Consider the following 23,717-nt stretch of genomic DNA (forward strand, 5'->3'; position numbering starts at 1 on the left):
CTATAAAGGGGAGAGTTTGAGTCATGGGACACAGAGTCACTAGGGTAGGGGGTGGTGTGTTGGATTGGGAAGTCAGGGGAGGCTTCTCGGAGGAGTTGATATCTGCGTTGAAGCCTGAAGGAGGAGGAGGAATCCAGCTGTTGAAAGAATGGGAAGGGGTATCGAGGACCCAAGGAAGAGAAGAGATGAGAGAGACTGGAGCAAAGTGAGAGGGACCCACGCAAAGGAGAGGGAAGGTGGGAGGTGACCAGGACCAGCGCGGATTCCTGTGGGGTTGGAATTTTACTCTGAAAGCAACGGACCATCCCTGCAAGGCGACAAGAAGATCTGCTTCTGTCTACATTTTATGAGATCAACCTAGGCCCTGTGTAACGAATGGATTCAGAGCTGAGAGAAGGTCAGTGGGAAGCTATGGTGGTAACAGAAGTCCAAGATGGCAGTAGCCGTGGCGGTGACAGTGGTGATGGGGTGCAGGGGATGGCTGGGTGTGGGGGTCCAGGGGGAGGGGAGAATCAAGGGTGCCTCCTAGATATGGGTCTGTGCAATCAGATGGGTGATGATGCCATTCACAGTGGTAGGAAAGGTGCAGGGAGAACCAGGTGGGAGTTGGCATTGGTGGGGATCTAGATTTTGTTTTGAATATAAAGGTTTCAGGGCAAATCATGTAACCAGGCAGTTTATGGTTGGATATATGAGTTTGGAGTTCAGATAACACTCAGTGGAAGATAAGATTTCAGGGGCATAAAGCTGTAGATGGTACAGTCCAACAGGACCCTCCGTGGACTGAGAGTTGGTTGATGGCCAGTGGCAAGTTCCATGATTTCGGGGACAATGCCTGTCATTGTCTCTGCTCTCTGCCCCCTCCCCACTGGACACCTGCAAACTAGCATTTGCTAAGTCATCCTGAGGACTGAAAGGTGAAAGTGCTGAGAAAGCCAAAGATGTGATCCCTTTCTTCAAGGAGCCTGTATTACAGGAGACCATTCAGAAGCAAACACAGCCTCAAAAGCACAGAACAAAAAAAGCTGCAGGACCAGTGTGGAATCTGGGGCCATTCAGATGAGCCAGGGTTGACATTTGCTTAGCCTCACAGAGCCTGCCCTGCTGGGTGGTCCAAATTAAGAGGCTAAGTGCACTTGTGCAGAAAACATTTAAGGAGCTTGAGAACAAGCAATTTCTAAGCCTTTTAGGAGAACCTGCTCTATGCTCCGTGGATTCGGGCATCACTTGTTGTTGGCTTCCTGTAGCACGTCTGTGTCTTTGCTATGCGCTTGTCTTACTGCCCTGGAGGCCTTTGCTCTGGAGACACCCTTACCGTCCCTCCCACCCAACACCCTCTCTGTCCTCAAAACCAAGGGGAGAGGGCTTTATCTGATTTTCATAACCTCAGAGGTTGGCTGGGTGCTGGCCATGTGACAGATAACCAATACTCACAATAGGTATTAGAAGCTCAGTGGGATTTATTGACAAATGGATTCTTAGCTATATATTGAAGCAAATTCTTTAAGGATCTCTCCTAGGTGATACTACCTAAAATTACTATGTAGGATCCAATGGCAACAGAACTGCATTAGGGGTTTTAAAACATATTATGTGGTAGTTGTGTGATCTGGACTAAGTCTCTGAGCCCCTCTGGGCCTTGGTTTCTTCTAAACAGCCTAGGAAGGGTCGGCAACATCTGTAGTGTGGATGAGTTTATACATGTTCATTAAAAAGCAGAGACATTACTTTGCCAACAAAGGTCCGTCTAGTCAGGCTATGGTTTTTCCAGTAGTCATGTACGGATGTAAGAGTTGGACTATAAAGAAAGCTGAGCGCCGAAGAATGGATGCTTTAAAACTGTGGTGTTGGAGAAGACTCTTGAGAGTCCCTTGGACAGCAAGGAGATCCAACCAGTCCATCCTAAAGAAAATCAACCATGAATATTCATTGGAAGGACTGATGCTGAAGCTGAAACTCCAATACTCTGGCCACCTGATGCAAAGAACTGACTCATTGGAAAAGACCCTGATGCTGGGAAATATTGAAGGCAGGAGGAAAAGGGGATGACAGAGGATGAGATGGTTGGATGGCATCACTGACTCGATGGACATGAGTTTGAGTAAACTCCGGGAGCTGGTGATGGACAGGGAGGCCTGGCGTGCTGCAGTCCATGGGGTTGCAAAGAGTCAGACATGACTGAGCAACTGATCTGAATTGACTTGGGTGGCAAGAGGCTCCTGGCTGAGGCAGGGTACTTAGGTAGTTGCAACCTCTTCTTGGGGAAGGAGACTGAGCTGTGGGTCAACGCCCAAGGTTAGAGGTAGAAACTGTTAGAAAGATTGGTAAAGTGCCTGGTGGAGAAAAACACCGAGACAAAGACTATAAGTTATTTTTACAGTAAAAAATAATCAAGGGACTTCCCTGGTGGTCCAGTGGTTATAAATCCTCCTTCCAAGGCAGGGGACGTGGATTTGATTCTCGGTTGCAGAACTAAAGTTCCACAGGCTGCAGGGCAACTAAGTCAGCATCCAATTACTGAGCCTTGCTCTCCAGAGCCCACACGCGCTGCAATGAAGACCCAGCACAGCCAAAATTAAAAAGAAAAATAATCAAGATATCCATGGACAGTCCATCAGCAAGCATAGCTGATTCTCCCTCCAAAATATCTCTCAAGTCCACCCACCTCTCCCCCTCCCCCTCTGATCCCCCAAGCCCCTCTCCCTCCCCAACCCCCTCCCCTAGCTGTCCCCCCAGACTCTGCAGCAGTCTCCTCACTGCTCTCTGCCTCCTTTCTTGCTTTGCGCAACAGGATGACATTTTAAAAATATAAATTAACTCACATCCCCGCCTTGCTTAAAACCCTCTGGGGATTGCATCATGCTCAAAATAAAATCCAAATGCCTCACTTTGGTCTTGAATGACCTGGCCCAGCCTCCCTCTCTAATCTCACCCCCACCCCTCTCTCTTCAACCGGTGTCCCACCCATTTCTCCTCTTCTCAATTCCTCAGGCCCAGCCCTCAGGGCCTCTCCCCACACTGTTCCCTCTGCCTGGAATGCTCCATCCCTCACTTTGGGCAGGATGGCTCTCAGGTCTCAGCGTAAATGTCGCCTCCTCGGAGAGGTCCTCCCTGATTACCTGATCCCAAAGTACAGCCTCCAATGAGTTTATATTATTGAACGGCACCTTGTTGATTTTGTTAGTAGCTCTCCTCCCAATTTTTCATCTGTCTGTTCATGTGTTTATCATCAGCTGCTAGACCATAAACTCCACAAAGAACAAATACCACGCCACATTTATTCCCCAGTGAATCTTCTGGCACATAGCACATGCTCAGTGAATGGTCCTTGCATGAATAAATCCTCCCCAACTGGAACGGACCCCAGCATGGCTCCAGCACAGTGAAGACAGAGGGAGGAGGAGGCTATTTGGGTATCTTGAGGCTTCGGTGTGGGGCCCATAGGACCACAGTGCTCTCGAGGACACAGCATTTCAAGCACCCACAGAAACTGCATCCAGCCCTCGGGCGACCACTGATGGTCTCACATGGAGTATGCTGGACTATGCCTTCTCCCGAGACTTCCAGAAACACTTACAGGAAGGGACTCTGTGGGGTTCTGAGGCCCCACCCAGTTGGTGGCGCCCCACACCTGTGGGTTTTGTATATTTATGTTAATGACGCTTGTTGGTTGCTCACCTTCTTGATGGCCCTTGGCTCTCCGTGGTAAATTCACTGACATCTGGATTTATTAATTGCATCTGTATTCCAACCCGAGGTGCATCCTCTACCAGGGAGTCAAGCTGAGCACGCCCTTTGAAAGCTGGCTCTTCTAGAGACCAAGGGCCTTCACGAAAAATAATGACATATTTCTGGGAAGAGGCATAAGCAGAATCATTGCTCACAGCTTGTGCCCTGTTCCTCTCTTCTGCAGGTGTAAAGTGGCCAGTGTAACATTAGCAAAAAGCACGGATTTAAACTGGCTTCTGCAGGAAGTTTCTGGCCTATGCTGAACCTGCTGTTTCAAGGTGAAAAAGGAGGGCGTGATGCTTAAGAACCAAGGGATACCCATTCACCTACATAACTCCTGGATGCCCCAGACATCCCCAGGGTGGGTGCCTGTCTGCTCCAGCTCCTAAATCCCTGCTATGGAATCAGAGGCAACAGCCCACATTGGCAAAGGTACCCAGGGTCCGGGTCCAGCTAGGAACGTGGTCCAGAAAAACAATTTCTAGTCTTCCTCCTTATCAAGAAGCATTTCTTTTTTTCTTTTAATTTATTTCATTGAAGTATAGTTTATTTACAATGTTGTGTTAATTCTCCTGGATGACAAAGTGATTCAGATATATATATATATATATACCAGATATATAAATTCTTTTTCATACTCTTTTCCATTATGGTTTATTACAGGATATGTGTGTGTATGTGTGTGTGTGTGTGTGTGTGTGTGTGTGTGTGTTAGTTGCTCAGTCGTGTCTGACTCTTTGCAACCCCGTGGACTGTAGCCCACCAGGCTCCTCTGTCCATGGGATTCTCCAGGCAAGAATGCTGGAGAGGGTTGCCAGTTCTTCTCTAGGGGATCTTCCTGACCCAGGGATTGAACCCGAGTCTCCCACATTGCAGGCAGCTTCTTTACCATCTGAGCAAGGGAATATAGGGAAGCCCTATACTGAATATATTTCTGTTCCCTGTGCTATACCGTGGGACCTTGTCGATTATCCGTTTTGTGTGTGATAGTTTGCACCTGCCAATCTCAAACCGCCAATCCATTCTTCTCCTACTCCTGCTCCCTGGCAAGCACAGGTCTGTTCTCTCTGCATAAGTTCATCTGTGTCATATTTTAGATTCCACATATAAGTAATATTTTGTCTTTCTGTTTCTGGCTTAGTTCACTTGGTATGATAATCTCTAGGTCCATCCATGTTGCTGAAACTGGCATTACTTTGTTCTTTTTTTGACTGAGTAATATTCCACTGTGTGTGTGTGTGTGTGTGTGTGTGTGTGTGTGTGTGTGTATCACACCTTCTTTACCCATTCATCTGTTGATGGACATTCAGGTTGTTTCCATGTCTTGGCTGCAGTGAATGGTGCTGCTATGAACATATGGGGTGCATGTACTTTTCGAATGGTACTTTTGTCTGGATATATGCCCAGGAGTGGGCTTGCTGGATGATATGGCAACTCGATTTTTAGTTTTCTGAAGAATCTCCATACTGTTCTCCATAGTGGCGGCACCAGCTTGCATCCCCAGCAACAGTGTCGGAAGGCTGCCTTTTCTCAAGGAGCACTTCTGTTTGGGGTGGGAAGGGGTTGGAGGAAGAGGCTGGCATGTGCGGCTTGCAGGCCAGAGGTGCCCCCAGTGGTCTTCTGTGTCCCATTGGGCTAGCAGCCGCTTCTGTTCCTTCTCAGCTTCATTTGTGAGAATCCACGAAGTCGTTCCCTGATGGGACTTGGGCAAGTTATGTAGCTCTCTGGACCCAAAAATCCCCTTCTGGAAGTGGGAGCAGTGATCCCTGCCCCACAAGTGGCTGTGAAGACAGGTGAGATCAGGTAACCAGGGATTCCGTGGGTCAAGGACTCCCCCCACCTTGGTCTCAGCCCTTGTATCAGAATCAGGACCTTGGCAGGTCACTCTCAACAGGCTGCCGACCCAATTCACTAAGCATCCACCTGAGAACACATCACACATCTTAACAGTGCTCTGCTTATAGTGTCCATGGTGATGCTAATGAAGACAGCTGTGATTTAGCGAGCGTTCTCTGTGTCCCAGGGAATTTTCTTCTCTCAGCAGATCTGGTCCTCACAGCAGCCCTGCAACGTAAGTCTTTATTATGATCCCTGCTTTGTAAGTGAGGACGCAGGGGCTCAGAGAACTGAAGGCATTTAGGAGGAAGGGCCAAGATTTGAAGCCAGGATGCTGACCTGTTTCGTCGGTGCCATGCTGGCTCCCTCCCCTGCACTAGAACTTCTCATGACCTCTCCCCCACTGCCCGCCCCAAGCTTATTTATTTTTAATTGAAGGGAAATTGTCGCACAATATTGTGTGGGCCTCTGCCATACTTCAGCATGAATCAGTCACAGGTTTACACGTGTTCCCTCCGTCTTAAGCCTCCCTCCCGCCCCCCAGTCCTTCCCAGCCCTCTAGGTGGTTACGGAGCCCTGGTGTGAGCCCCCTGGGTCATACAGCAAGTCCCCACTGGCTATCCACTGTACACAAGGTAGTGTACACGCTCTCACGTTACTCGCTCCTTTTGTCCCACCCTCCCCTTCCTCCATCACCTGCTTTAACGGTGACCCCTCCTCCCCACCAAGGAGCCTTGTCCTCATGACGACAATCACACCGCAGGCATGTGGTCAGGCCTATAGATAGGACTAATTGATCCATGGCTCCCCTGGACTCTGAGAGACAACTGATTGCAGTGATGCATCTCTGGCAAGCTTGAACATGGTTTTTCCTCCCTCAAAGACTTTGTCTCTTTCAGGTTGGACCCTGGGCTCGGTCCCCAGAGAACAGAGAAACCTGATTTGGCATCCCCAAACAGCAGTGCAGGGTCTCCTGGGAGCTAGGCGTTGCCATGGCATCTGCCTTAGCTTCTCTGAGGCTGGGCTCGGCCAGCGAGGTCCAGCTAAAGCATCTCATCATGCCAGGCTGGTGGCCACGTTGCCAAGGGAATGTCAGCCTCTGAGTGGCTCCAGGGCTGTGGACCCTGGGGAGGAGGCTGCAGGGAACAGGGACAGGATTCAGGAGGACAGCTCCCTCCTCGGGGCGGGTTCTCTGCTCCTGAACAGTCCCTGCCTGTGAGCCCGGCATGGTGATGGTGGACAGCGCATGCTCATTCCTCGGCTCCTTGGTTCAACCCATGTTTACTGAGCACACTCTGTGCCAAGTACTGGGTGTGCACGGAGGGAGTGAACACACACACAGGGCTGACCCTCGTGGAGCTTATATTTTAGTGGAAGAGGGAGCTGCTCAAGATTGTGAAAGAACAGTTGTGACAAAGGCCACTGAGAGAGTGACGCTTGCCTGACAGAGGGGAATTTAACCGCATCCTGGAGGTCAGGAAGTCTGCTTGAGGTGAGATCTGAATGAATAATTGTTAACCTGGAAGAGGAGGAGGAGGAGGAGGAAGACGGGGAGCAGAGGCAGAGAACAGAGAGGACCTGCAGACCAGGCTCTGGCTTTAACCTCAAGGGCAACAAGAAGCCACCAGGCAGCCTTAAAGCAGGGGTGATGTGATCTGATCTGCTATGAAATGATCACATAGCTGCCAATGAAGATTTGGAAGGATGGCTCCAAGCAGACATGGTGAGATCAGAGGTCATGAAAAACGTGCTCAAGAAATATTTTGAACCTGTTTTCCAAATCTGTTCCCTGTCTCCCTTCCCTACTTCCACCGCCTGGGTTCAGGCATCTTCATCTCTTTCACGCAGCTCTAACCAACCCCACCCTTGCCCTCCACTGTTTCGCACCTGTTACTCACCTTACAGGGACCGGCAAACCTCACATGCAAATTTCTAAGTCCAGTTATGCCCTTTATAGATTCCATGGTGGTTCTCTGTGTCTTCCTTCCTTCAGCCTGATATGTGTAGGGGGTGTCTCTCGTTGGAGTAATATTCCCTGCCCTCCCCCAAAGCTTCCCTCAGCTTCTGGAACATTGTTGTTGCTGTTCAGTAGCTAAGCCGTGTCCAGCTCTTTGCAACCCCATGGACTGCAGCACACCCAGCTTCCCTGTTCTTCGCTATCTCCCGGAGTTTGCTCAAATTCATATCCACTGAATCTGGAACACAGGGTGACTTTTATCCCCAGGCAGACTCTCTGCCTGGAATGTCATTTCCTCCTTCCAGTAGCATCTCTGCCTCATCCTTCAAGAGAACCCAAGAGGCCCCAGCCCAATATCTTTCCTGTACCCTGGTCCAGATTCTGATTTATTTCCATGCTGCCTCTTTAGGCAAAGGGGAGAACGGATGTCTTTTGGAGCAGTCACCTAGATCAGGCTCTCAAAACTATATACATTCATTTAATCCTGGAAACAATTGTCATGTAAAGAAGCTATTGTTATTTACATTTTTAAGGATGAGAAAACCAAGCCTCAAAGAAGGGAAAGAAATCGCCCAAGGATATACTGCAAATAAGGAGAAGAGTTGGGGGTCTGTCTGCTTTGAAGAATCCACTCTCTTTACACTGCAGTCTGGGATGAAAGGGGGGGAGGCATTGTTTGGCCTCCTGGTGTTCATTGCAGTGGGGAAGGGAAGGAATTGGGAAGTGTTGCAACTAAATGAAGGTAAATCTCCTCTCCCTCTGTATCTGCTCCCTGCTTGAGGTCCCTCTGTCTCAGACATTATTAATACTGGTGTCTTATGTTATAAACATTTGCCTTGGAAACGAACAGAGATCATTCTGTCGTTTTTGAGATTGCATCCAAGTACTGCATTTCAGACTCTTTTGTTGACTATGATGGCTACTCCATTTCTTTTAAGGGATTCCTGCCCACAGTAGTAGATATAATGGTCATCTGAGTTAAATTCACCCATTCCAGTCCATTTTCACTGATTCCTAAAATGTTGATGTTCACTCTTGCCATCTCCTGTTTGACCACTTCCAATTTGCCTTTATTCATGGACCTAACATTCCAGGTTCCTATGCAATATTGCTCCTTACAGCATTGAACCTTACTTTCATCACCAGTCACATCCACAACTGGGTGTTATTTTTGCTTTGGCTCCGTCTCTTCCTTCTTTCTGGAGTTAGTTCTCCACTGATCTTCAGTAGCATATTGGGCACCTACCGTCCTGGAGAGTTCATCATTCATTGTCCTATCTTTCGCCTTTTCTTACTGTTCATGGGGTTCCCAAGGCAAGAATACTGAAGTAGTTTGCCATTCCCTTCTCCGGTGGACCACATTCTGTCAGACCTCTCCACCATGACCCGTCCGTCTTGGGTGGCCCCACATGGCGTGGCCTAGTTTCATTGAGTTAGACAAGGCTGTGGTCCATGTGATCAGATTGGTTAGTTTTCTGTGATTGTGGTTTTCAGTCTGTCTTCCCTCCGATGGAGAAGGATAAGAGGCTTATGGAAGCTTCCTGATGGGAGAGACTGACTGAGGGGTAAACTGGGTCTTGTTCTCATGGGCATAAAAAACATGGACACACACGCAAAATAACATGAACAAGTGTGTTGCACATGTAGATGTGTCTGGCTGTATGCAGACTACTTGGTTAGTGTTATCTCAGTGAAAACTTTCCAAGAACCGGAAAAGGAGGTGCCGTGATTATGGCCTCCCCTGGAGAGGAAACTGAGGCCCATGTCCTCACCCACAGGAAGAGGGTCTGGACTGGGCCGGCCCCCAAGCCCACAGTCCCTCCCTCTATGAAATGTGCTTTGCACGTCTACAAGGAACGGTTTACCCTGGGTCTCAAGGTCGTTAGGAGCTTAACCACTTTTGTGGTCCTCCTAGCTTTTCCCAGAGCCTGAACCCCACTGCTTTCTCAGCCTCGGATCTTCTTGAGCTTCTGGAATTCTCCGGCCGGAAGGATGGAATCTTTATTTGTTGCCAGCACTCCATATACACCTCCATGCATCTATCCAGCCAATAGCATCCATTAGTGCCTGCCGTTGCCACGCCCTCCCACGTGCGGGAACTCTGCAGATCCGAAGAGCCTGGCCCTGAAGGAACTCATGGGCCAGTGCTGTTCTCTGCCCACCAAAGCTATCAGTGACACTGCAGAGACCAGTTGGAGAATCTAATTTCTGAAAGGACCTGGTGATTATTGAAGGCTGGCAGCCTGAAGGCTTGCCCAGAAAATCCTTACTTTTTCCACCGCCACTGAAGTCTGGGGCCGATGCTGCAAATCAATGGGGAAGGAATTAGCTTGGCTGCGGCTTCTCCCTCAGGAGCATCAGCGATGAGGAAGCATCTTGCAGAGTCTGGGCAACGTCGTCACGGTTGGATTTCCCCTGCCTGGGCCGCTTGCTGAGATTTTTCTTGGGGCAGATTGTCACTGCTTCTCCATCCGCATCGTGCAGGAGGCATCTCTCAACATCTTGCTCTTGCTGTTGACGTTTCTGCCAGTGGGGTGGCTGTAAGGCAAGCTCTGCCCTCCTGCAGAAGCTGCTGGAACAGTCGGCATTTTTTCTGTGCCTTCTGTATGCCAGGCTCTTTGTAGGTGATGCGACACCTACAATGTGTACACCCACCGTGACCCTGTAACGTAGCAGGTGTTGTCCCCATTTTACTGATGAAAACACTGAGGCTCACTGAGGGAGGGCAACTGGCCCAAGATCAGACAGCCAGGCAGTGCAGCACTGGGCCAGGAGCCCTTGTCCCTCTGATGCACGCCTGTGTTGACTGTATTGGTTCCTGGCCAGGTAGCCCTGCCTGTAGGGTAAGCACTGGACAAAACTAACTGTGAGGTTTTCTAAATTTTTGATCCCTTTGCTTTGGGGGATTAAGAAGGTCTGAGCACCTCAGAGAAGCCCAAGGAGGGGAAATGAGTGTCCACTAGATACACTTCTCAGCCTCCATGAAGATAGTATCTAAAAGTTGGGGATCTGCAATCCATTTGCGTAGGTAAGATGCGGGTTGGATTTCCAGACTGACCCCCAAAATCCCATTTGACCCTTAACTATTTGGAGGATTACTAGTCGAATTTCAGCTTCACCCAACTGTCACTTTCAACCCTGTTGCTGCAAGAAGACACATCCCAAGATCTCACTCATGATAATAGGAACATGTTTCAATGTCCACCCACCCCACCACCACACCCCCCCGCCCCTGAGCGACAGCCTCAGAGCTCCACCAAAAGGGCCAGTGTGTGTGCTAAGTCACTTCAGTCATGTCCGACTCTGTGCAACCCTATGGACTGTAGCCTGCCAGGTTCCTCTGTCCATGGGATTCTCCAGGCAAGAATACTGGAGTGGGTTGCCATTTCCTTCTCCAGGGGATCTTCCGGACCCTGGGATCGAACCTATGTCTCTTATGTCTCCTGCATTGGCAGGCAGGTTCTTTACCACTAGCACCACTGCAAGGAAGGGCTTAATTCCTTTACCTATAAAGGAAAGACCCCTCTGGATGCTGATGAACATGCCACATCTGTTTAAGATACGGACTAACACACAGCAGGTTCTTAGTACAAGCTGACCGAAAAAAAAAAGGCAGAAAGTGGGGCAGGGAAAGAAGGTTGGTGGGAGGGACTGTAAGAAATCAGGAAGGGGAAGAGCGATGGGCAGACGGGAAAGCAATTGCTTTGGTTGTTGTGCAGGTGTTTTGCGGATGAAGGGCAGATGCTGCAGGTAAGTCAGCCAGACACGCCTGAGCTAAACTTGGCCTCCACCTACACAATGTTACTTCTGGCCGGCTGGCCTGTCTCAAAGATAGAGTTCCTCAGTGGCAGGGAAGACGGTCCTGGCTGCCCTCCATAGGGACACCTGCCCTGTTATACAGCAGCTCCCCCAGGTCCTGGCTACCAGTGCAGGGCTGTGAGGCTGATGCTTGTGCCTCGCAAATGACTCCTTCCCATCCTGGTGTCCATTTGCCCTTTCCTGACAAAGGAGACTTTGGCAGACAAGCATCTCTGGATGTTGCCATGGTGATGACTATGATGTCACTCGGGAGTAAATCAGATTGCAAATCTCACAGTGGAACCGCTCTGCATCGGGAGGGTTGTAAGGAGTGAGGAAGGGGTTGACGTATCAAGGGGTCTGCACTAGAAACGGGATTGCTGGATCACGTGGAAACTCTACTTTTAGTTTTATAGGGAACTTCCAGACTGTCCTCCATAGTGGCTGCTCTAATTTACATTCCCGCCAATGGTTCAGAAGGGTTCCCTCTCTCCCTTCAGAGAGTCTCCCATCTCTCTTCCTGCTTTGTCACCTGAGATGGGGCTCGTCGGTTGGTTCATTCATGCAAATTATTTTTTGAGCACCTACACTGTATCAAGCACCAAGCTAGCTTCTGAGGATGGAACTGCAGAGAAGAGAACGCGGTCCCTGTGTGGCTGCACAGTTTACAGTCTAGTGGGAGACGCAGGCATGTAAGAAATTGTACCATAATGTTTAGAGGGGGCGACCCTTCTGAACTGTTGATGGGAATGTAAATTGGTGCAGCCACTATGGAGAATAGTATGAAAGCTCCTTGTAAAACTAAAAATAGAGTTGCCATATGCTCCAGCAATCCCATTTCTAGGCATATATCCAGACAAAACTATAATTCAAAAAGGTACACACATCCTTATGTTCATAGCAGCACTATTCACAACAGCCAAGACATGGAGACAACCTAAATGTCCACTGACAGGTGAATGGATAAAGAAAATGTGGTACATATACACAATGGGATATTATTCAACCATAAAAAAATGAAATAGTGCCTTTTGCAGCCACATGGATGCAGGTGGTGCTAGTGGTAAAGAATCTGCCTGTCTGTGCAGGAGATGCTTCCTGGGTGGGGAAGATGCCTTGGAGTAGGAAGTAGCAGCCACTCCAGTATTCTTGCCTGGAAAATCCCATGGACAGATGAGCCTGGTGGGCTATAGTCCATAGGGTTGCACAGAGTAGGACACTACTGAGCACACACACATGCACACACATGTACTTCCCAGCCACATGGATAGAACCCAAGAGAACTTACTAAGAGAAGGAAGTGAGAAGGAGAAAGACAAATACCATATGATATCCCTTATATGTAGAATCTAAAATGTGGCACAAATGAACCTATCCACAAAAACGGAAACAGGCTCACAGGCATAGAGACCAGATTTGTGATTGCCGAAGAGGGGGATGGTGGGTACGGAAGGGTTGGACTGGAAGTTCGGGACTAGCAGACGAAAACTACTATATATCGAATGGATAAACAACAAGGTCCTACTGTATGGCACAGGGACCTATATTCAATATCCTGTAATGAACCCTAATGGAAGAGAAAAAGAAATCACACCATAATATATCACTACCATTGTGATTCATGCTATGAAGGAACATACTGGGAATGTATTAGTTTGCTTAGGCTCCCATAACAAAGTATGGCACATACCATCCATACCATAATGGGTTGGGTGGTTTAAACAACAGAAATTTATGTTCTCAGTTCTGGAGGCTAGAAGTCCCAGATCAAGGTGTTGGGCAGCAGTTGGTTTTGTCTTTGGTCTCTCCTTGGCTTGTAGTTGGCTGTATTCTCTCTGTGTCTTAAATAAGTTTCCTTCTACATTTTTCTTATAAGGACACCAATCATATTGGATTAGGGCCCACCCCTCCCATCTCCTGTGAGCAATAGGAAGCCACCAGTGAGTTGTAAACAGAAGAGCACCCTAATCAGCACGTTCTTGTGAAAGATGGTTCTTCCAATGATTTGGGTAAGATGCCCATTACAGAGGCTGTGAGAGTAGCTTAGGTGTGGTAGACTGTATTATTTGCCTCCAATTCTTTCTCCCTTCCTGGCCCTTGCCATGGTTTCCCTTCTATGGGAGGAACATACATTTCTCCCCTATCGTCTTGGGCCTTAACTAGATAATAATTTGCTTTAACTAATAGAATGTTAGCAGATATAATGCAAACAAGGGCTTTAGAAGAAGTTGTACCGTGTGGGTTCTACTCTTACGCATCACCTGCCATGAGAAGAAAATGCCCTGGGTAGCTATTGGTCTATGAAGAGTAAGGAAACCTAGAGAGAAAACCAGAACCTGACCTATAGCCTAAAGAAGTACTCTCCCAAAGGACCCATACACCTATCCTCAAGAAATGCTGTGGCAAGTCACTGAGATTTGAAGGGGGTTGTTTGTTATGTAGCATTACCATACGAACATCTAACTGATACACTAAGCAGCAGATGGGGTTGACTTGAATTAAGGTGATGGCAATAGGGCTGGCAGAAGTGGGCAGCTTCTAGATGTATTTTGTAGTTGACCACATATTGGTGGCATTTATGACCTGGGCTGGACAATGGGAGTTAGGGTTTCAATATGTAAATTTTGAGGGGATGCTATTCAATTCATAAGAGGTACCAGGTACTGGGAACAAAAGCAAAAGTTGTACAGCCTCTTAAGATTTAGATGGAGGAATCATCATACCCACTGCATTTTATCTATTAGAGACATCAACTCATATAGCCAGCTCAGATTCAAGGGGATGGGAGAAGCAGATTCCACATATTGGTGGGAGGAGTTGCAAAGCCACATCTACAAAAGGGCATGCGGAGAGGAGGGACCATATGTCTATCGTTGGAAGCAAGCATCACAGAGGCTTTGAGGATGAGTGAATAGGCAACTTCAGAATTCTCCCTGGTCCCCACCAAATGACTTGACAGTTGTCTGGGGACAGAAGCATTTGAAGACCAACGTGTCCCCAGGAAAGTCTCTTCTCACTCCGCTTCTCAGTCTAGCTATTTATCTGAGGACATCCATTCTGGAACAATTTCATTTTACAGCTCGACAGTGGCAGGATTGCTATGAGTGTGAAAATGACGAAGCCCTCAACGTCCAGAGGCAATGGGCTGATGACATGGGAAGCTTGTGTTTTGCCGGCCGGTCCCATCCCTTCCCATCCCTCCTTCCTGCGATAAGTAAACTCTGGTGCTCCTTTTGTGAGCTGTACCCCCTCTGCCAGGGACAGGAGTGGTTGGACCGTCAATCAAGGTGTCCTGCCCATCGCCTAGCCAAGGCGTGGACCCAGGACCCAGGACCCAGGACTGCTCCCAGAATTTGCGTCTAAAGAGAAGTCGTGTGAAGACAGGGTGAACACGATTCACCCGCAGGGGCCTGGCAGGGATATTGCTTTGGTTTCCTGCCTGCTGGATTTTTGGTTTTTTGTTCTTCCTGAGACTTGGTTTGTGTGTTTATTCCAATTTTCCCTTTGATTTGTAAGCTTTCCCACATCTTCCCAAAGAACTTCATTTCTTAAGTAAGCCAGTGGATTTCTTTTTTTTAAATTAATTTTTATTGGAGTATAGCTGCTTTGACAAACCTAGACTTCATATTAAAAAGCAGAGATACCACTTTGCTGACAAAGGTCCATATAGTCAAAGATGTGGTTTTTCAAGTCGTCACGTACAGTTGTGAGAGTTGGACCATAAAGAAGACAAATGCCAAAGAATTGATGCTTCTGAATTGTGTTGCTGGAGAAGACTCTTGAAAGTCCCTTGGACTGCAAGGAGATCAAAACAGTCCATCCTAAAGAAAATCGACCATGAATATTCATTGGAAGGACTGATGCTGAAGCTGAAACTCCAATACTTTGACCACCTGATGTGAAGAACTGACTCTTTGGAAAAGACCCTGATGCTGGGAAAGATTGAGGGCAGGAGGAGAAGGGGACAACAGATGATGAGATGGTTGGATGGCATCATCAACTTAATGGACATGAGTTTGAGCAAACTTGGGGAGATAGTAAAGGACAGGGAAGCCTGGTGTGCTGCAATCCGTGGCGTCGCAAAGAGTCAGACACAACTGAGTGATTGAACAGTAACAAATACAAATGGCAAATTTTATTTTTAGTTATTGTGTGCTTATTTCTGTGGACATCAATATGGATAGTGAGCACCCCATGGCTGAAATTTTGTGGCTGTTATTTTTTATGTGGGTGGATGCTCAGTTGTGTCTGACTCTTGTAATCCCTGTGAACTGTAGCCCGCTAGGCTCCTCTGCCCGTGGAATCTTCCAGGCAAGAATACTCGAGTGGGGGGCCATTTCCTACTCCAGGGGATCTTCCCAACCGAAGGATGGAACCTGCGTCTCCTACACTGGCCAGCAGGCTTTTTACCACTGAGCCACTGGGGGAGTCCTGGATTCATGGCAAAGGATGTGGATCATCAGAGAAGCGCAGCTTTAGACACAGGGCTTCCCAAGGAGGCATCAGAAAGAGAGCTGTGGGCAGTGAGGGCGGCAGGGCAAAGGGAAGCAAGGCCGGGTGAGCTGGAGCTGGGCCCAGGAGGGTCAGAGATCCCTGCAGAACATTCTACCTCGGTCAGTGGTGAGGCAGTGTCTGAAGCACCCTCTGAGCAGGGCTCTCTGGACTGGATCTCTGTCTGCCTTGCCGTCTCCTAAGCGTGGTGCCTGCTCTGCTTTGGGAAGATGAACTCAAGCCCTACCTCCGGGGATGAGCTGTGCTGTGACCACAGGGGCAGGGGAGGGTGGCCTCTCTCTCTCCACCCTCTGCCTTGGAGTCGATCCCTTGCTAAATTCCCTCAAGTTGGGTAGTGGCAGAAGCCACAGGTTTGGGGGATTAGACAGGGCTGAACTGAAATCCTGGCTCCGAGGATTCACCAGCTTTGAGACCTCAGGTTAGTCCCCTCCTACTCTGAGCCTCATTTCCTCATCTGTAAAATGGGAGTGATAAAATTTTGGGAAAGATGTGTTCCCCATCTAATTCCCCTGAAGATTTGGAATGGCAGCAGGCAGGGATAATAATGGCCCAGTGACTCCTGCAGCTGCAGAGAGAACAGATGGGGTCTTCTGCAAGGGCACCCAGGGCAGGACTCTGTAATACGTGCTGCTTTCCTCGCTCATATGAGGCCCCACGAAACCCAGCCCCAGTCTCCGTGTGTACCTGTGGGAGGGAATGGCCAGGGGAGGGCTCTCCAAGAATCTCCCTAACTCAACACACCTGCTTCTGGGTGCCAGGCTTTGTTCTGGGAGGCAGGATGAGTTTTTACCTGTCTTCCCATTTTGCTTTCTCTCCCATGTGTCTCGGTTGGTGGGTTTAAAATCAGAAAGACCCATCCTAGGAATCTCAGCTCTATCACTAACCAGCCTGGTGACTTTCATCTCTATGGGCCTTTGTTTCCTCATCTATAAAATGGGAATGAAAATAATGACTTCTGATGGATTCTTATAAGGAATAAATAAGTGGAGAACATGAAAGGGTCTCAGAGGGTTTCCAGAACATAGCAAGGGCCCTGACACCCTTGTCCCTTCCCCTTCTGGCAGGAACTCAGTATCTCGTGTTCCAAAAACGCATTCCACAACCTCAGACCCCTCTCAGTGATGACTCCAGGTTCTTCCCCTCCCCTCTCTCTCTGTGTCTCTCTGCTATGGCTTCTTCACAAGGGGACAGAGGACAGGAAACTACTGTGGCTGCATCAGGGCTCCCGGCTGAGGGTGGAGCTGGGGCAAGGGGCCGCTGGCTGAGGGACAACCGCCTGGGTAGAGGGCCTTCGCACTGGCGAGTGCACACAGTTAGGACTGACAAGGCTCAGGGTTCCCTTTGCATGTGGGCCTATTAGCTCAGTCACTGCACTCCTCTTAATAAACACTGATGAGCAACGTTTAAGCAGGGCGCTGGTCCAAGGTGAGTGAGCGGGAAAGTAGGGGTGGGCCATAAAAATTAGCGACAATAGCAATGACAATAGCCATTCCTTACTGAGTGCTTAGCAGGGTTATTCTTTTTATTTCTATTTTATTTTTTATTGAAGTATAGTTGATTTGCAATGTTGCATAAATTACAGCAAAGTGATTCATTTATACATAAATATACATTCTTTCCACTCCAGTATTCTTGCCTGCAGAATCCCCGAGGAGAGAGGAGCCTGGCGGGCTACAGTCCATGGTGTCCCAGAGAGCTGGACATGACTGAGTGACTGAGCACCTACATTTTTTTTTATATTCTTTTCCATTATGGCTTGTTATAGGATATTGGATATGGCTTCCTGTGGTATACAGTAGGATCTTGTTGTTTATCCATTCTATATATAATAGCTTGCATCTGATAACTCCAGCCTCCTAATTCATCCCTCCCCAGCCCCTTGGAAATCCCAAATCTGTTCTCCATGTCTGTGTTTTTCTATTCCATAGATAAGTTCATTTGTGCCATATTTTAGATTCTATGTATAAGTGATATAATATGATGTTTGTCTTTCTCTTCTGACTTCTCTTAGTATTATAATCTCTAGGTCCATTCATGTGGCTGCAAACAGCATTATTTTGTTCTTTTCGTGGCTGAGTAATGCTCCACTTTATATATGCACTGCATCTTTAGCTATGCATGTGTCAATGGACATTTAGGTTGTTTCTATGTCTTGGCTCTAGTGAATAGCACTGCTGTGAACATAGGGATGCCTATATCTTTTTGAATTATGGTTTTGTCTGGATATATGCCTAGGAGTGGACTTGCTGGATCATACAGCATGGTTATTGCAAGAGCTTTATGTATGTTCCTTTATTTAATCTTGATCTTTGCTCTTTAAGAGTTTATACTAATATTAATAATGATTGTCACTACCATTATTAAGTACTTACTCGGTGGCAGGCTTCCATGATAGCTCAGTTGGTAAAGAATCCACCTGCAATGCAGGAGACCCTGGTTCAGTTCCTGGGTTGGGAAGATCTTCTGGAGAAGGAATAGGCTACCTACTCCAGTATTCTGGCCTGGAGAATTCCATGGACTGCATAGTCCATGGGGTCACAAAGAGTTGGGCACGACCAAGCAACTTTCACTTTCATTGCTCCAGGAGCTTCCCTGGTAGCTCAGCTAAGCAGATTCAGTTAAGAATCTGCCTGCAATGCGGAGACCCTGGTTGGATTCCTGGGTTGGGGAGATCAGCTGGAGAATAGGCTACTCACTCCAGTATTCTTGGGCTTCACTGGTGGCTCAGCTGGTAAAGAATCTGCCTGCAATGTGGGAGACCTGAGTTTGATACCTGGGATCAAACCAGTCAGTCCTAAAGGAAATAAGTCCTGAATATTCATTGGAAGGACTGATGCTGAAGCTGGAGCTCCAATACTTTGGCCACCTGATGCGAAGAACTGACTCATTGGAAAAGATCCTGATGCTAGGAAAGATTGAAGGCAGAAGGAGAAGGGGGCGACAGAGGATGAGATGGTTGGATGGCATCACTGACTTGATGGACATGAGTTTGAGCAAGCTCTGGGAGTTGGTGATGGACAGGGAAGCCTGGCGTGCTGCAGTCCATGGAGTTGCAGAGAGTCAGATATGACTGAGCGACTGAACTGAGCTGAACTGAACCTGCTCCAGGCACTGGGTTAAGCATTGTCCACACACATTTCCAGTTATTCCTTTGCTGCCCTATAAGCCAGGTGACTTTACTCTGCCCATTTTACAAATGAGGGAACTGAAGCTCCAGTAAATTCCTGGACTAGATCAGAGTTTCTCATGTGTTAGTATGAATGTAAAACAGCTGACGATCCTATTCAATCCCAGAAGATCTGTGTTGGGGCCTGAGATTCTGCATTTCTAACAGGCCCCTGGTGATGTTGGTGCTACTTTTCCAGGGATCATGCTGGAGGTGGGAGGTCCTAGATCACCCAGCTGAAGAAAGACCCATTCAGGAACTGAAGATGTCCCACAACACAGTTAAATCAAGTGTGGGACCAACTTTGGAAAACACTGTAATGATAGTAAAAAGAGAATGTATGAGGGGACATAGGAGGAAAGGACTGTTTCTGATTGGAGGGTTCAAGGAAGGCTGCCTGGAGGAGATGATCTGAGTAGGGCCAGAGATGGAAGGGAAGGGGCATCTCAGGTTCAGGGAACCCGTGAATAAGACCATGGAGAAGGAAAAGAGTGGGATGTGTTTGGGGGATACAACTGCTGAAGTGTAGGGTATGTTATGGACTGAATTATATCCCCCCAAATTTGTATATTGAAGCCCTAACCCCTAGTACTTCAGAATGTGACTTTGTGTGGAAATAGGGTCGATGCAGATGTTAACAGGTCAAGACAAATGAGGTCGTATTGGAGCAGAGTGGACCTCTAATCCCAGAGGACCAGAGTCCTTGCAAAAAGGGGAGATGTGGACACAGAGACACGTGGTTGCCAAGGAGATAACAGACGCTTGAGAGGCGCCTGGAACAGACCCTCCTCTAGCTCATTCCAAGGGAATGCAATGCCGCCAACACTTGATCTTGGCCTTCTCACCCCCAGAACTGTGAGACAATACATTTCTGTTGTTTAAACTGTTCAGGATGTGGCATTTTGTTGCGGCAGTCCTAACAGGGTGTCTGTTGGGTACCTAGCATGTATATGTTGGCAGATGGCCTTAAGGGAGAAAAACCCTCTTTGGTGCCTGAAAACAGCACTTTTAGCCCCAAGAAGATACCTTATTAGAGGGTAAATTGGTAAAAGAATGGCTAACTCATTCGAGAGAAGCCCTGTTCCCTGCCTGGGACCTGTGTGAAAGCAGATGTAAATGAGACATTTTTCTGCTTCTAGAGAAAAATAAACACAGCGCTAAGGCAGACATCATAGATTTCTAAGAACTGATTCAAGTTTCTCTCCTTATGTGAGAAGGTCATAGAGGAGATGGGACAAGAACTACCAGGTATCGAGTCCTGCTCGGGGTCAAAGACTGTCCTGGACGCTCCATGCTTTAATCTCATCCCACTGCACTCTGAAAAGGAAGGTCTTGTTATCCTCAGTTCACAGAAGATGAGAGGGTCAGAGAGTTTAGGTCACTTGCTTGAGGACCCACAGATAAGAAATAGCACGACAGACATTGCAACCCAGTGGTCTAATTTCTCCCATCCTTTCTGCCATTGGAGAGCACATCCTGATGGGAAAAGTGACCCAGAGCCAGGCCTCCATTCGTGGAATGAATCCAAGATCAGGAGGTTGGCAAAGAGATCCGCCTGCAGAATTCTTCCCACGTGAGAGAACAGCCCCCTTATTGTTCAGCAACTTTTAGTCGGACCGTCTGTTGTTTGCCACCAAAAGCATCCGAACAGAATCAGCCGCGTAAAATGGGCCAGGTCTTGAGATATAGCACCAGGGACGCGCGTCAAGAGGAGCTAATAAACAGTGTCCCTGCGTCTGCACCCACATTCTGATCCAACTGAGAAAGAAGAACAAGAGAAAGGCAGATGGAGCCCCCCAGCGTCACCTTTACTAAAGGCAAAGCTGCGATGGGAGAGCGTGGCTCTCTCTGCGGGGAAGTGGGCTGCCTTCTGGTGCACCCAGAATAGGCAGGCTCGCCCACCCGGCTGTAGGCAGCTTTGGGCCACGGCAGGGACTGGAAGAACCAAGCAGAACCTGGCTCCTCGTGGGCAGCTCACTCCCGAGGGAGCAGGCAGGAACATGCTGGGCTCCTCTTGCCAAGTTCCTTATCCCAGACTCACCTATGAACTAGGTCACTCAGAGGGAAGGGCATGTGACCAGGGAGAACCATCAGAGGATCTACAGAGTGTTGCTTCTAGAAGATTCACCAAGAATGAAAAAGAGATTTTTTTCCCAGAAAGATAAAATTAAAGGAGAGAAAGAGTAAGAGGCAAAGCAGAGTAATTATTGTGTATTAGTAACACATAATAGTCAACACATAATAATCTATTATGAGATAATTTTTGGTTACAAAAATGGGAAAAATCTCACACTTGTGCTGTCTATGTTTGAGCACAGGCAGGCATGGTAGTGTGTACAGCAAGGTTTCCCTGAGGGGTGAGGGTCGAGGAAGCAGGGAAGGATGGCAAAGTGTGTTTGAAGGGGTGGAGGCACTGAGGCTCAAGGTTCTTGCCCGCTAGGAGCTGCCAGTCCTGTGGGGAAGCTCAGATGACCTTTTGGATCCTACCGAGAGTATGAGGTAGTGTTGTGAGTTCAAGTTGGTATCGGACTGTGCAGACTGTCACGGGAGATGGAGGAAGTCAGAGGAGGGCTCACAGATGAGACGAACACTGATTAGCAGGCCATGCGTGCAGACCAGAGGTTCTCGAAGAGTGGCCCCCAGACCAGCAGCATCCACATCACCCTGTGACAAATACACATTCTGGGGACTTCCTGGTGGCCCAGTGGCTCCATTCTCCTGGTGCAGGGGGCCGGGGTTTGATCCCTGGTCAGGGGGGCAGATTCCTCACGCTGCATGCTACAACTGAAGATTCCGGGCCACAGCTAAGACCTGGCACAGCCAAACAAATAAGTGAATAATAAAAATATTAAAAAAAGAAACACACATTCTTGGGCCCCATCCCAGATCTGCTGAATCGGACGCTCGGGGGATGTCATGACCAGCCCTCCAGGTGACACTAATACTTGCTAAAGTTTAGAACCATGGGTGCAGAAGAGGCAACTTTGGAATCAGACCACTTGAGTTGAATCCTGGCTCTGGTTCTAAAGAACTCTGTGGCCTTGAGTAGCTCAAATAACTTCTGAGAGTCTCAGGTTCCTCTTGGGGGAAAATAAGAATAGTGTCCTGTCTTATATTGCCCCTTCTTATATTTCTGATAGTGAGGTCCAGAGTTAAGTAGCTATGACCTTTGACCTTAAGGAGCTCACAGTCAGTAGGTCATTAAAAAAGCCAATATTCATTGGCGTAATTGTGCCAGACCCTATGCTGAGTGCTTTATGAATATTATCTCATTTAGTTCTCACAATACCCCTATGAGGGAGGAACAGTTGTTATCCCCCTTTCCAGGTGAGGCTGTGTGAACAGCAAAATGCATGTGGCCCTTGAGTGTGGACAGGGGAGTTGGACACAGGTTGTCTGACTTCAGAGCCTGAAGGAGGGAGACCTCCACGCGGCTGAACAAGCAGGAGATGAGCCCAGCATGGAGACCTCCTCTCCCAGACAAGAGAGATCAGAGCTGACAGAGAGGCCCCTGGTAAAGGCGAGGGGGGTATATCAGAACCCCCTCCTTGTCTACCCACTCTGGTATTCTTGCCTGGAGAATTCCAAGGACTGCATAGTCCATGGGGTCCCAAAGAGTCGGACACGACTGAGTGACTTTCACTTCACTTTCCTCCTTGTCTGCTTAGGTATGGGGGTAAATTTGTGTACAATTTCACACCTAGGTTTCATCTCAAAGGGTCTACGTCCCAAATCTTAAAGCTTTTGGCTCAGGATCATTGCCAAGGGACTTCCCTGGTGGTTCACTGGTTAAGACTCTCTGCTGCCAATGCAGAGGCCCCGATTTGACCCCCATATGCCGTAACTGAGAGCCTGCATACTATGCAACTAAGACCTGGAACAACCAAATAAATAAATAAATATACATATTTTAAAATAGATACACATTGGACTTCCCTGGTGGCTCAGATGGTAAAGTGTGTGCCTGCAGTGTGGAAGACCCGGGTTCAATCCCTGGGTCGGGAAGATCTCCTGGACAAGGAAATGGCAACCCACTCCAGTATTCTTGCCTGGAAAATTCCATGGATGGAGGAGCCTGGTAGGCTACAGTCCATGGGGTCACAAAGAGTCAGACACAACTGAGTGACTTCACTTCATTTCATATTTTAAAAAAGATCAATTGCCAGAATTTTAGAATGAATAACAGGTACTCTGTTCTTTGCTCTCCAGAAAAGTGAAAACATTCAAGGAAGAACTGAGTTGTGGAGAACATGTGAGAATATAGCTGCACCATTTCAAGGCTAACAGCGTGATAGTATCATCACGCCAAAGGAACACGGCCATATTGAATGACTGGTGTGTTTAACTTTGGCTAATCTCTGCTTGCCTCCTCCCCACCTCAACTGCCCCTTGCTGGGTTAGCCGCTGGAGCACCAGGGAAGTCCCCTGGAATAGTAGTGGCTTTCTGTTCTTGTGGTCCCTTACCATCCTTCATGGCTTTCCTTAATCCTGCTCACATCTCATAAATAGTCTCTTCATTACAGTTTCTCCCTGGTATGAATGAATGAATTCCGTTCAGCTCTTCAGTGAGATCCTTGCTGATACAGACACCGACATCAATAATGGCTGGCCTTCACGGGGCGCTTACCGCGTGTGTGACTTTCTCCCCAAAAGTTACGTGCTTTAACTCCTTTAACCCCCCTTGTATGGTCGGCACTATTTGGCCTTATTCTTGAATGA

General features: G+C 48.1%; 2 long non-coding RNA genes across 2 annotated transcripts; one reads left to right on the plus strand and one right to left on the minus strand.

Moving 5' to 3' along the window:
- Positions 1–1,436: 1,436 nt before the first annotated feature.
- Positions 1,437–11,526, minus strand: LOC145540890 (uncharacterized). Its single transcript, XR_014078616.1, has 3 exons — positions 7,464–11,526; positions 2,400–2,547; positions 1,437–1,902 (listed from the first exon to the last, which is right to left on the minus strand). It is a non-coding gene; the product is annotated as an uncharacterized LOC145540890 (long non-coding RNA).
- LOC145540891 (uncharacterized) lies at positions 9,572–21,193 on the plus strand. Its single transcript, XR_014078617.1, has 2 exons — positions 9,572–10,550; positions 20,216–21,193. It is a non-coding gene; the product is annotated as an uncharacterized LOC145540891 (long non-coding RNA).
- The last annotated feature ends 2,524 nt before the right edge of the window (positions 21,194–23,717 follow it).

The sequence above is a fragment of the Giraffa tippelskirchi genome, chromosome 3 (genome assembly GCF_054371585.1).
Source record: "Giraffa tippelskirchi isolate mGirTip1 chromosome 3, T2T-mGirTip1v1.2.pri, whole genome shotgun sequence".
Taxonomy (NCBI): domain Eukaryota; kingdom Metazoa; phylum Chordata; class Mammalia; order Artiodactyla; family Giraffidae; genus Giraffa; species Giraffa tippelskirchi.